The sequence below is a fragment of the Puma concolor genome, chromosome A1 (genome assembly GCF_028749965.1).
Source record: "Puma concolor isolate L17-30 chromosome A1, mPumCon1.1.hap2, whole genome shotgun sequence".
Lineage (NCBI taxonomy): Eukaryota > Metazoa > Chordata > Mammalia > Carnivora > Felidae > Puma > Puma concolor.
This window is the reverse complement of record NC_141667.1, coordinates 166,055,351-166,069,747: the sequence shown is the minus strand read 5'-3', so window position 1 is coordinate 166,069,747 and position 14,397 is coordinate 166,055,351.

The following is a 14,397-nucleotide window of genomic DNA, read 5'->3' as shown; positions in this document are numbered from 1 at the left end:
AGGGATTGAATAAATATTGCCATTGAAAGAAAGAAGGCTCGAATAGGATTACCAGGATAGATACAAAAACTTGTTACCGCACGACTATGAAGCCACACCCTTTGTGATTGTCCATCTTCCCAGGCAGAAATGTACGAAAGATATCTGCAAGTCAACATGCGGCGTTCCACGGTCTTGGCCCGCATCCCCGACACATACGAAAGCAAACAGAAGTTCCTTCCCCAAGGGAATGAAATAAACCCAGTGTGCGTCCATCAGGTGATGGTCCAGTGCCACACTGAAATGACGGGTTATCCTGTTGAGTTATTTCCAAACTTTGGGTATTTTTTCTTAACCTTAGGACAGGCAGCTTAAAGTTTTTGGGGTCTTCTGACCTGAAAATGATGCTGCTGGGCCATAAGGAGGATACAGCCTTAGCCCAAGTCTACTCAGACTGAGGGCTTGCTGCTGATGAATTTCGCGTGTCGGGATCATTTTCTTGGGCAGAGGGACACCGCCAAGGTGGCTGGATAAGACATCCCTCCCAACACACACCTGCGGCAACAACAATTTGACATTCATCCATGGAAAAATCGCCTTTGTTGGACCTTTGGGATGGAGCATCAAACTCCAAGGGCCCTGGGAGGAGTCTGTCCACCGTGTGGGGGTGGTGATAGGCACTGAACCCGGGTCCCTGCTGTGGTCGCTGCCCTGGTCCCAGCACCGTCTCCAGCCCCTCATGGCGACGGTCTGGGAGCCTGGAGGACACGGACTCAGACTGTCACACAACGACCAGCCCAGATTTCCAACAGAGAAGTCCCAGTGCTGGATTGGAGCAACGCAAATTCAAGTTTGGATGCACAGGAGGGGTAAGAGGACCACTTTGACTTTACTCTCGTCACCAAGCCCTGGAGAAATTTAGTGTCCAGCGAGACCTTCTCCCTAGGGACTTCTCTTGGGTGGTGGAAGCTGAGTGTGTGGGTGAGCGTGGGGCTTCCCCAGCTGCAGGGTCACTGCCAAAGGGGGACACCTCCCTCTCACCCCATCCTCGGTCCTGAGACGCAAGCTGCACAACACAGGGGCAGGAAGAGGCTGGGAGAACCGCGGACAGGCTCTACTGGGTGCTAGAGTGATGGATCCTGCCCGGTGCTCCAAGAAGTTTCCTTCCCCCGAGCTCCTGGAGACACCTTGCCTGTGGACACCCCCCCCCCCGCACCCCAGCCCTGTGTGCCTGACCCACACACCGCACGCTGCACACACCTGGGGACCAGCTGTCTGTTCCAGTTCCTGACAGTGGCGACAGCAAGCTTTCACAGGTGGCTAGTAATCACCCCCAGAAAGCCAACTCCTTCTGGAAGCCAGGGAGAGACCACAAGCTCGCGTCTTAGTCCTGCACATGAATGCAAAAGGAGTGCCTTGCGGGATGGAGAGAGTGCATACTAGCATAAGAACTGGGTCCCAGAGGGAGCATGAAACATGGAGGTGACATACCCACGGAAGGCCCAAGAAAGTCTCGAAATCCTTAGCAGGGCTGGGGAAAGGTACGCTTTCCCGGTCAACTAGCAAAGACTACAGAGGCACCTGTTAATTGCAAGGCTTCAGAGAACCTGAAAATGTAAGGTGATATGGACCCACCAAAGGTTATAATGACCTCCTGGTAACCGAACCTAAAGACATGAGAGCTGAAGTTACAGGCTAAAGAAATCGACCCTTTTATCGATATAGAATAGCTTTTTTTTTTTTCTTTTTTTGGTCTCATGTGACAGCTTTCAAGGTGCTTTGTTTTTCGTTTCCTCCATTAATGCCTTCGTTTGTCTGTAGTTGGTTTTTGTAGTGTTTCTTTTTTATTTTTCTCATTACTTTCTGTGCTTAAAAAAATACATGCGGGAGAATGCAAATATGATTGTGGTTTATCTGACAATTACTAACTTTACACACATAGAACAGTTATTTAAATTCCTTGAGCTTCAGTTTCAGAAAATGAACAACAAAATTTCAGTTTTTGTGAGGAATCCATGAGATATCTATGGAGTGTCATTCATAGTGCCTGGACAGAGTAGGTGTTCAATTGATATTCGTTCCTACCTTGTCCATTTCTATATAAAAGCCTGAGTGTATTATAATAAAATATGACAAGAATGTTGCTACGTACAGTTTCCTTAATTTGAAGACTCCTTAAATCAGGTTGTTTCATAACCCAAAGACTTGGAAATCTTTCTATGCCCTGAATCTATTATCCAGTCTCAGAAAAATATACACACAGGTGGAAAGAACAAAGGAGGGAAGGTAGGAAGAATGAAATGTTATCAATACTGTGTTTCTTATTCTTTAGTGATCCTAAGACCTTAGGTCAGAGGTCATGAATGACTCTCCCTTGATATTTCCACGTACCTTCAACATCACACTATTTGTTTAATAAATATACGATGACACAACTGACAAATAAAAAGTTATTATTTCTAATGGAGTTCTTTAAAAATCAAATAAGGGGTGCCTGGGTGGCTCAGTCAGTTGAGTGTCAAATTCTTGGTCTCAGCTCAGGTCTTGAGTTCAGGCCCCGCGTCAGACTCTGTGCTAAGGTTGGAGCCTACTTCAAAAAAAGATCAAATGAAAATAAATATATTTAGTATTTGATCACCCGGAACTTTTTATCATTGGGTACATCAGTGATGCCCACAATTACTCTTAGCCAATAAAAATACTCTCTTTTCAAATAATCATAGGACAATTAATTTTTTACTTAGTTTTATTTCTTTGAAGTTTACTTACTTATTTTGAGAAAGAGAGAGAGATAGAGAGAGACAGAGAATGCAAGAGGGGCAGAGAGAGAAGGAGAGAGAGAGATTTCCAAGCAGGCTCCACATCATCAGTGCAGAGCCTTACGCCGGGCCTGAACTCGAGAACCGTGAGATCATGACTTGAGCCAAAATCAAGGGTTGGATACTCAATCTACAGAGCCACCCAGGTGCCCAGAACAAGTAACTTTTGCCAGTGTACTTTTATAGAGACATTGTCTTCACGGGGTTATGAACCATAGTAATAAGTATGGTAAATCCTACAATGATGAAGTAGAGAAGATTCCATTGTCTAGCCACTTTTTAGATGACTGAGTCCTTATATCCCATAGAGCTCAGTAAATGTCCTTAAATTATTATTTTGTTGTTTGTGATATAATAAATAATAGCGTCAGTACCAGAAGGAGAATTTTGGCCTTTCTGTTGCTCATCTGCAATTCAGCCCCCACTGAGGCTCACATGGGCATTTAGCACCTTTGTTTATTCCTCTGAATGACACGGAACTGCTCGGCCTGCTTGCCCGTCACGTTAGGAGCTATTAAAAATCACTCTTGTCCACGAGGCAGGTTCATCCCAGAGTAGCTGGGAAGGGCAACACAAAGTTAAATTACCCGCATTCATCTCTCACTGTCTGCTCCCTGTGATGGATTTTGGTTTCACTCAAGCCATCTTTTGGACTTCCATGGGGGAAAGAAGGGCATAATAAATGCAAAGATCGGAGGAAGTTGTAAACTTTGTAACTACAAATGGAGTCAGCATGCTTGATGACAAGAATACAAGCTGTTAAGTCAGGCATATTTGGTCTGGACGATGGCTCCGAGCATTTTGGCCAGTTACACACCTCTCTTAGGCCTCACTTTCCCCATCTTTCAAATGGGAAAAGTAAAAGTATATGATTTATAAGGATATCGTGACAATTGAGGTAATACCAGTAAAAGGCTTGGCACAGTGGCTGCCACAGAGTAAGTACATATTATATATATTATATATTATGGTCATTACATATGTGTTATATATTATATATCACATATACTATATATATTACAGTTATTACATATATATTATATGTTATATATTGCATATATTATATATATTACAGTTATTGTACATATATATTATAGTTATTACATATATATAATTATATACTATATATTACAGTTATTATACACACACACATTTATATATATATATATACATATATATATATATATATATATATATACACACACACACATATAGTTTTTTAAAGTCATATACCTTGTTCACCATCCAAGATTCTAAGTAGCGGTCCACTTGGATGCCTACCTTCAGTTTCCCTCTTAGACAAGAGTGTCAGCAAATTCTCTGCCCTTCTTATCACATCCTCAACCTGCTATACAGCAGCCCTCTTAACGAAATAACAGACATAGAAACAATGTTCCTAGGTGGGTAGCTTAGATTTCTGAATGGGTCCATTCCGAAAGTTTCTTCTCCACATAAAAAATATCACACATTTGGGAACGTTTAAAAAAATCACACCATTTCTTTTAGGTAACAATATGCTACATTTGGAAACATAACTTGCACATAAACACAAACTTCACTGAGAATCACAAAAACGTATGGGTACTGCAATGGAAAGATCAACGGATTCCATGTAGAGGGAGCCTATCATGTATGTTCCACACTGGGATTCATGGAGGTGACAGTGTTTTGAGTAATGATTTCACGGAGACAATAGGCATAAATCTGTTCCTATTGGGATTATTGATAGGCCAGGACTCTCCCAGACAACCAGAGTGCAAGGTTCTCTTACATACGAAGGAAGGAGACCTGGGTTTGGGTCCAGGGTTTCATGGCCTAGAAGTGTCACTCGATTTTAAGGCGTGACAAATTTCTAGCCTTCTGCCTCATCAATGGACGGATGGAAGACTGAGTTAGCAATCCATCAGAACCTTCCCGGCTCTCCTTCTGCGATAGAAAGGTGTGTGTGCCTCCTCCCTGAAGACAACTTACAAGCCTGAAGTGCTCACAATAGAACCGTATGAAAGGCACATCCGTCCCAATTCTAAAAACACAAATACCAGACAAGGGAGATGTTGGAATCAAGAGAAAGGGAATGTGGCTGAGGCCAAGGCTGAGTGGGAGGGGTCTTCTGGAGGACCAGCGGGTGGAAAGGAACCTCTTGCGAGCTGTTGGAAGAATTCCCGCTCCCGCTGACGCCCGGGTGAGGTCACAGGCGTCAGGTGACAGGACCTCAGAGGGGAAAGGGGTGCCAAACAACACCCTCCTGCCTTTCTGTCTCTTGCTTTCCAATTAATTACCCAAATCCCTCCTTCTGTCACCTTGGAGGGAGGCATGTGCAAGCAGATGGAGAAACTAGTGCGTTGTTTGTATCTATATTCTAATCTACAGTCACGTTTTATATTTGCTCGTTGATAATGACCAATGGAAGCCCGGCTTCTGAAGCAAAAGAAGCTACATATAATTAGGAAAACATGCATATTTATAGATCTCGGTGTCGTGCACATTTTATACAGTCTTAGTCTTTGGGTCTCAAATGTTTCCTCAGAGAGAAATTTGGGGGATATTTCTTCTAATCATGGCTCCTCACATTTAATTTCTGTCCTCTTTCTTCAAAAACTCACCAGAATCGAAATTACATGCTTATTTAGTGCTAGTCTGTCTCCATTAGACTATAAGCTCCATGAAGTCGGAGAATATGATCTGTGATCAGCTCAAAGCAGGTAGTAGAGACTCAATTAACATGGGCTGAGTAAATGAACACGATCAAATATTAGTTAAGTGGATGAATATCTAGTGTGAAATTAATGGAGCGTCAGGAGAAGTAGAATTCTAATAAAATTTGAAATACGGGTTATAACAATGAGATAGGGGAGAGGCTATCCCTGAAGGGGAAATTTAGACTGAATTCTTGTACGTAGCTAATTAGGATATGGGGGTTGGACCAAAGAAAAGATGAGAAAAATCAAATTTGCATTCATTCCACTCTTAAAAATTTCAAGAACCTGTTTGCCATTGTCAGATCTCGGATACAGCCAGAGAATGTGGAATGTAGGCTCTCCCAACATTAATGTGAACATATCTTTTTCTTTATTTTTATTTTTTATTTTTTTAATAGATTTTTTTGAACGTTTATTTATTTTTGACACAGAGAGAGAGAGACACACAGCATGAGCAGAGGAGGGGCAGAGAGAGAGGGAGACACAGAATTCGAAGCAGCCTCCAGGCTCTGAGCTGTCAGCACAGAGCCCGACTCGGGGCTCGAACTCACAGGCTGTGAGATCATGACCTGAGCTGAAGTCAGATGCTCAGCTGGCTGAGCCACCCAGGTGCCCCATGAACATATCTTTTTCAAAAGCTTTGAATTGGACTTACTGGCAGGTTTTCTCGCTGTAATGGGCAGGCAGATCTTGTGATCAGGCTGCTGAAACTTAAAAAAAGTGGTGGAAAGCAGAGAACTAAGTCAGTTCTTGGCAGTGGGTGAAATGTTTAAGAGCAAGGAAGAGAGAAGGTGGAACAGACAGAACCATGGACGAGGCCTTCATTTGGCGGTGAGGTTGGAATCTGTGTTACCAGTGAAGAATATGGAAGGGAGCAGATCAAGGATACAGATGCATTACGTGGGCTCCTGGGGTGTGTGTGTGTGTGTGTGTGTGTGTGTGTGTGTGCGCGCGCGCGCGCGTGCCCGAGTGTGTTGGTGTTTTATTTTTCTTTTGGTTATTTTTTAAGTTTATTTATGTATTTTGAGAATGACAGAGACAACATGAGTAGAGGAGGGGCAGAGAGAGAGGGAGAGAGTGAGAATCCCAAGCAGGCTCCGTGCTGTCAGGACAGAGCCCATCGCAGGGCTTGATGTCACAAACCATGAGACCATGATCTGAAGCGAAATCAAGAGTCAGATGCTTAATTAACTGAGCCACCCAGGCACCCCTAGTTTGTTTTTTGTTTTTCGTTTTTTTTTTTTTTTTTTTTTAGAAAGCGACAAGTAGTGATTTGAAATACTGGGTATTATTTGCAGAAAAAAAAAAAAAAAAAGAAGAAGAAGAAGAAGAAGAATCCAGTCAAGGAGTCAAAAATTTAGAAGGTTAGAAGGCTCTCTGAGAAAGGGTTTTTAGTCACCCCAAATTAAAAGTCACATTACACGGGATTGTTACAGGAAACAGGTGGCAAATAAATTGAGTCAATTAAAAAAAAAAAAAAGAGTTCTCTTTGGCTGTGACTGGAAAGGAGATGCATTGTCAATTTAAGTGGGGTCGATGGGATTACTTTCTAAATTCTTATTTGAATTAAATGTGCGCGAAAGCCCAGCAGAACAACCTGGCCGCAGGGCAGGAAAGATGCTGTGGTGCTCACCGCTTTGCTGAACTGCGATGCACGGCCTCACATGTTTGAAATGGACGACCACTCTGGGACCGCAATTTATAACATCGAAGTCACTTGTCACACACTGTAAAATAATGCTTTCTCGGGACATATCCAGACCATATTTTAATGAGATGCGTCTTAAGCTCGGCTTCTCACGCTGGGTAGCTTACGGTTGGAAAGATCCATCTACAGCAAAACCCGGGATGGCGAGTAACTTGTTCTGCGAGTGTTTTGCAAGACCAGAAACCATTTCTTTTTTTTTTTTTTTTTAATTTTTTTTAATTTAATGTTTATTTATTTTTGAGACAGAGAGACAGAGCATGAATGGGGGAGGGGCAGAGAGAGAGGGAGACACAGAGTCGGAAGCAGGCTCCAGGCTCTGAGCCATCAGCCCAGAGCCCAACGCGGGGCTCGAACTCCCGGACCGCGAGCCAGAAACCATTTCTAATAAATTTTAACTGGACCCACGATCGATGTCTTGCAATACGAGTAGAAGGTGGTGCTGAACATCACATGATCACCACCGGAGCCAATGGTTCTTGAGATTTGGAGTGCTTTGGATTATAAACTTGTCTCTGGAATGAATTACGCTCGCAGACCAAGGTTTTACTGTATTTAGAATCTGAAAATAGACAACTCAGAGGGAAGATCTTGACTATGTGTCGGAGCCCTCCAAAAAAAGCAGATGGCGTCATGGAATAAAATTTTCAAGCCGCTTCTTTTGAGACGGGGTGGGGGAGGAGGGGGAGAGGGGGGCTCTCTGTGAAGACAGGTGCACACCCTTCTGCTAAAACAGCACTACCACCCACCGCTGGGAGAGGGGGAAGGCGGAGGTGGGGGGAGAGTCAGTGGGGAGACTGCACTGTGGTCTGGACACCTGCACAGGGAGGAGGGGGAAATGGATTGGGGGAACGGGCCTCCACCCCCAGTGCAGCTCTGAGAGAGCCTTGGCCCGTCTGAGGGTGGACAGGAAGGGCCTGACTGTAGGACACCTCCATGCTCAGTAGCGGCTGGGAGATGTCTGGGCCAGGGCTGGCTTCAGCATGGAAACCTCAGTGGGTCCCTAATGTGCGGCATCTGGAACCTGTCAGGAAAATGCATTCCTCACACAAGGAGCAGCTTACCCCACAGCTGCCACCAAAGGAGAGGAAGAGCCTCTCTCCTACTCACTTCCATCATGGCGGCCAGGATATCTCCGGGTTCTTTGTAAAACACCAGGTTGGACAAAGCCAAGCAAGCAGAACTGTCCAGTCCTGCAGTGCTATGAACAAGGGAAAGGCATACGCATTTATCTCTAAAATGAAACTATCCTTCCTCTACTAAGTTGAAGTGAGTTTGTCACAGACAAGCCGTGACAAGCCCTGGATGTCCTCTCTCTGACTACCACCGCCCCCCACCCCCAACACACACACAGAGAAATTTTTCTGAAGAGCTTTTTTTTTTTTTTTTTTTTTAATTACAACTTCTGTGACATTTTTAGCAATTGTTCCACTGACCTGGTGGGAAACCCCGTGCGGACCCCAGTCCCACGTGATACAAGCATTTCATTTTGGAAACGAGAAGTCAGGAAGACAGTGGGAAACCTTCCAAGATACTTAACATCAGGTTGCAGACTTCTTTGGAGGCGAGAAAAGGAAACAAAGCAAACCACACGAGAGGAAAGAAATGCTACGTTCAGTTGTTTTTAAAAAAAAAATACCTGTAAAGTGGCTGTTGCTTACAGTGGTGGTTGTGTCTGTGTGTGTTTGCCCACTAGTCATGTGTCACCAGCATGTCGCTTGGATGGAACATGATGGCCATTTTGAATTACAAGTGATCTTTTTTTTTTTTTTCTTGCCCCGCATGTCTTTTCTTTTCAAAGTCAAGGCTTCCCTTCCAATGGCCAACCGAATATTTGGGGTAGGGAGAAGGAAATCATCAGAGGGCACCTCATCTTGTGTGACAGCCCCCAGGCGCTGTTTCCTGCACACTTGCAGAAAGCCGGTTTTGGTTAGCACCCAATTGCAGCCGCGGGTAATTGGCATGCCGGTCCCCACACCCCTCTGCTAACACAATCCTGCCTCCCACCGCCGCGCCCCTACACAGGTTTGAATTGCTGTGACCTCGACGAAAGGGAAAGTGGTGAACAGATAGGAGCAAACAGGTTTGTGGCAAATAATGCCCGAGCCAGCTGGCCTCGGGTTTGTTCGTCGCCACGGGGTCAGGGACCTTCTATGGTCTTAATAAACAGAATCAACTAGCTTCATATGTAGTTTGGCACTAATCTGTGGCCTACGGCATCATTTCCTGGGGTTTAGTACGATATTAATAAAAAGGCCTATTCCAGATTAAGCACAAATCAATGCTGTACTATAAAACAGTCTTAATTCTTGCTTAAAAAAAAAAAGCGATATAGGGATAGTGCTGTTTGTGGCATTGACTTGAAGACCTGTGCAACCAGTTTCAGGTGAGATTCGCTTCACGGGTCACTTCCCTACTCGTTTATTCCCTTCAAAGCATTTCTTTTTCTGAAAGTATGGAGTTGAACACTGCATGCCGCAGTAAATCCAGGTTTTAGCCCTTGGCTTTGAAACACACTGAACTCATTACATTTGTTTGTGCAGGCTCTCTTAATCTGTTGTGACAACAAATTAGACTCTGATTTAAATTAAAGCAAATTGCAAAATAATTAGAAGTGTTTTTCTTTCTTTTCCCCTCTTCCTTCTCCGGCCCTAACATCCATCACCTGGAGTTCAATCAGATGCTGCGAGGAATTTACTCTTCTTTTCATTCAGGATTATCTTTGGGAAGTTTTAATAGAAACAAGTTTTTGTTAAGTTTACGTTCAGAGCATAGCAAGACAGCTACTAAAATAGAAAGAAAATCATTGTTCCTTTTTACTGAAGGGGTGTTTTCTACGTGTGCCCCCAGTTGTGGTCTTTGCCTACATCGTGAAGTGGGATTGGGGTAAGACGCATCCTATGAAATAACTGGGTAGAAGATAGGTTGAGATCCACAAAAGCACTCTGGTACCTTGTTCCCCCTGGTGCAAAATGTCGATTTCCCTCAAGTGTTTCTAACTTCAAACTTCAGACCATGAACTTATTGAAACTGCTGAAGATGTGTTACTACATGTTCTGTATTGTTTAGGCTTGCAAATGGAAAGAGCAATAGGGGCCATGCTCGAGAGGCAAGTTGTGGAGTCCCATCACCCAAACCCTTCCACCTCCCCCCTCCCTGCATGCCTCCCTTACCCTGCACCCCCACCCCACTCCCTCTGCCCACCAGAGCCCGGCATGGAGGCCGCCATTGGTGGTGCCGTGGAAGAATGCTTCACCAGTGATGAGCCGAATTCTGGAAGAAGTGCTCATCCCTTTCTCTGAGGCCCATGCTTGGGAAAAGCACAGCCTGAACACACGGAGTGTTCTGGATTAGTGGGGAAGTTCCAGCAGCTACCGAATTGCCCCGGGGACACAAGCATCGGAGGAGCAAATTCATTCCCAGAAGTCAGGAGATGATGTAACTACAAAATCAGCCACCCACACCACACTAATCATTTAACATCAGTATTACAATCATTTCATTATTATAAGCATCCGTCTATCTATTGAGGAAACAATAACCTATAAAGGGTCTTCAAATGGACCACCGTTTTTACTCCGTAGATGGGTCTAACTCCACAAAACTTATCATTTCCTTCCTAAAAACGTAGTGAGCATGAGGACACGTGCCCAAGAAAAAGACAACTATAAAGCAGGGTTCCTATCCCAAATTAGAAAGCTTACGGACTGCGGCACAGTAAAGCTTGGAGCTACACGCTGGAAACACGTTTTGCAAACTCCTTTAAAGCAAATTAGTGATGATGATAGCAGAACACGAAGGTTCTGGAGCTCGTCTGTGTAATTAACTTGTCTTACTTTAGAAAGTATGCGCACACCATAAGGTAAAACGCGTTCCTGAAATACAAACACATTAGGAGTTCATTGAATTTTATCCCTGGCTTCCTGAACCGAAAGATAAATGTAATTTTGCCAGTGATAACAGGCGCAGTGGAAAGAACGGTTATCACATCTTTATTCCAAGGCCGTCCCTCCTCTGCTATCTTTCAAGAGGTACACATTTAAGTACTCCAGAAGAAGAGGGATATGGATATTTACATAAAAATGAAGTCATTTGGAAAAGAAGTGGAGGAATAAATTTCTATTTTAATTTTCACTGCTCCCATTTTTATTTGTACTCTTGTAAGAGGTTTTAGTCCTCTTTTATAATAATTCATTTCAGGAATTGTGTCACTCAATGGCTGACTATTGGGTACCACATTGTATCCGTTTTATTTCCTGTGACAGCCATTGTGACAAAGCCTATTTTTACTGAGATGATTCAACATGTTAATATCAACTCCAACATATGGGAAATTATTTTTTTTTCTCATGGGGAAATGAACGTGACCACAGAAGCCTCGGCTTATAATTTGTCTCTTTGTCTCACGTAAATATAAATTGTAATAGAAAACGACGTTATTTCCCCATTTCTCCCCTTCCTCTTTTCATACATAGAACTTGTAAAGGGGGCTTTAAATCAACATGTCTGTTTTGGGAAATGTTATTGTCTGGCATTGTTGTCTGGGTTCATGTGGTTTTCTTATACATGATTGGAATTACTGTTCAGTGACACCCTGATAAAAAATTCAAAAAAAAAAAAAACCAACTTCCTGACATAACACTCATAAAAGCAATAAAGTTCTGAGGATTGAAAATGGAAAGACCTCATCTCCAGGGTCCACATCAAAATTGGATTAGCATATCTCTAATTAGGAACTTTTACCTACTGTCTCTAACAAGGTAGATCAGATTCAGAGAAGAGAGCTCCCCTCCCACAGCAGTGGGAAAGGTCCACCAGCAACAGTCCTCACAGAAAAGAAGGCCATCTAGCACTGGTTTGATCTCCAATTCCTTGAAGACAATTCGATGGTTAGTTTGCTTGGAACACAGTTCACCCCCATTCAGATTCTTTCAATATGAGGATGACTCCAGAGCAAGGAAAGTCTTATTTCATTTCCTATACTCCATTATTCCCAAGGCTGATCTGGCTTAGATGTTCTCTCGCGTTGTCTAGACCTCCTTCCATCTGAACTCCATATCTTTTTACGTAGATCCATGAGCACCATGGATATTTTCTTCCAGGAACCCAGAAATCCAGAGGGGACACGGTCATGTGCTTCCCAGATACTTTATACTATTATCCTTTCTCACTCTATCGTTGAGATTTTCTGAAGCTAATGTCTAAACTCAGGCATTACTACTAAGGAAGTTGCCACTGATCTTGGGGTCCACACATATTCCCAGAATTGAAGGGAACGACGTTGACCTCTTGCATGGACTTGCTTATCAAGGCTCTCCTCTGTGGAACCATCAGATGGGTCTGAAGTGCTCCTCAGTCTACCATCCCATTTGCTTGGAGGGTCTAGGGAGCAAGAATCATTCAAATTATGCCATGGGAGTGTGCCCATAGCTGTGTAGCTTGTGAGTGAATGCAGCACCTTGATTGACTGGAATCAGCTGAATGTCAAACACACAGCAAAGGGGTTTTCCTAACGCCCCAGTAGTGGTTCCTGTATCTACATGGCACACTGGAATGGCAGTCCCATATCTGACATATTGTCCACAGTGGTGAGACACTATTGTAATCCATGACTAGAGACTAGCTGTCCGAATGGGTCCATTTCACACACCCACATGGGGCCTATGTCTCAGGGTATGTGGCTTAATCTGCCATGTTGTATGGTGTGGGATCCTGGCATGAGTCCCAAAACTGTGCAGCATCCTTGGTTTCCATTTCTTCTAGGGTGAGTCCTCATGATTTGGCCCATTCTTGCATCTGAGGTGGTCATCATGCCCCATGGGTGGTAGACCCAATGGGCAAGCATGGTGGTTTGTGCAGCATAGGCTTGATCAGCTCGTGAGTTCCATTCCCATTCCCTTTTGAGTGGTTTCCTTCCCATTCACAAATTGCTGTCAGGGACTTAATACCAATGGAGGGGAGCCTTAATGGTCCAATCACTGATCTTCTGGTCACCAAATATAGCTAGCCTGTTTTCAATAGCTACAACTCTAGATGTGTAGCAGAGAGGTGCTGGTGAGTGTTTTTCACAGCTGTCACTACCACATGGAGTTAGGTCCATTGGATATAGGTCATCCTTGTCTCTTCGAACCCAAAATGTGGCCAATCCTGGATAGATATCTGTAGCAGCCCAGTGGGCTCCATCATCTTTGGGATTTATGGATCCATCCATGAACGAAGCCATATAATCATCTGGAATGTCTTCAAACCCTGGACCCACTTGGCAAAAGGAGGGGTGAGAGCACAGGCCATTTAGCCCCCTCCAGAAAAGCAACCACTTGTTCATGGAGTCAGCTGATTCCCTGGGGCCCTGTTCAGGCTCAGTCTTGAATGTACCATTTCCATTTAATGATGCAGCTTTGCAGAGCCTGCTCTCTCTTCTCAGTAGGATTAGTGAGAATTCACGTGAGGACAGACAGCTCAGGTCTTAGGGTCACATATGGTGCATCAGCGGTCCTATGCGCTGTTTCCAATAGGGCCCGATAACAGGTGCAGAGCTGCTATTGGAAGTGGGTGTATCTGGTGGCCACTTCAGGTAATTTACATGTCCGCAATCAAGAGGTGCACTCACCCTGGTTACAGCCCTTTGCCACAGGCTCCAAACCACTTGCATAGGGGTCACTGAGACCTGTAATTCCAACAATACTTGCAGCCTTCATTAACCCCAATGGGAAGGCTGTGCCATCGCACTTTTTAAGGCCTCTAACACCTGCCATTGTTGAATGGGGTGCAATTCAAAGGTGATTGGCCCTGATGACTGTAGGTAAACTGGATTAAAGGGGTCAAATAATACCTACCGGTGGTATATGTTGTCTCCAATAGTCCAACAGTCTTCCTGGCTATGAGTCTCTATCTTGTTGGCAGAGGCTGCTGTGGACAGTGAAACCTCTGTTTAACTTTATTAGCAGTAGTCCTCTGACTACCAGTCCCGGTGGTCCCCAACAACTAACTGTACTTGCCGAGCAGGTCCCGGGATCTCTGCAGGGTTGAGGCAGCTAATGTCATAGTTTGGTGACCTCGTACAGTACCTGGTCCCTTTGTTTCTTTTTTTTTTTTTTAATTTTTTTTTTCAACGTTTATTTATTTTTGGGACAGAGAGAGACAGAGCATGAATGGGGGAGGGGCAGAGAGAGAGGGAGACACAGAATCGGAAACA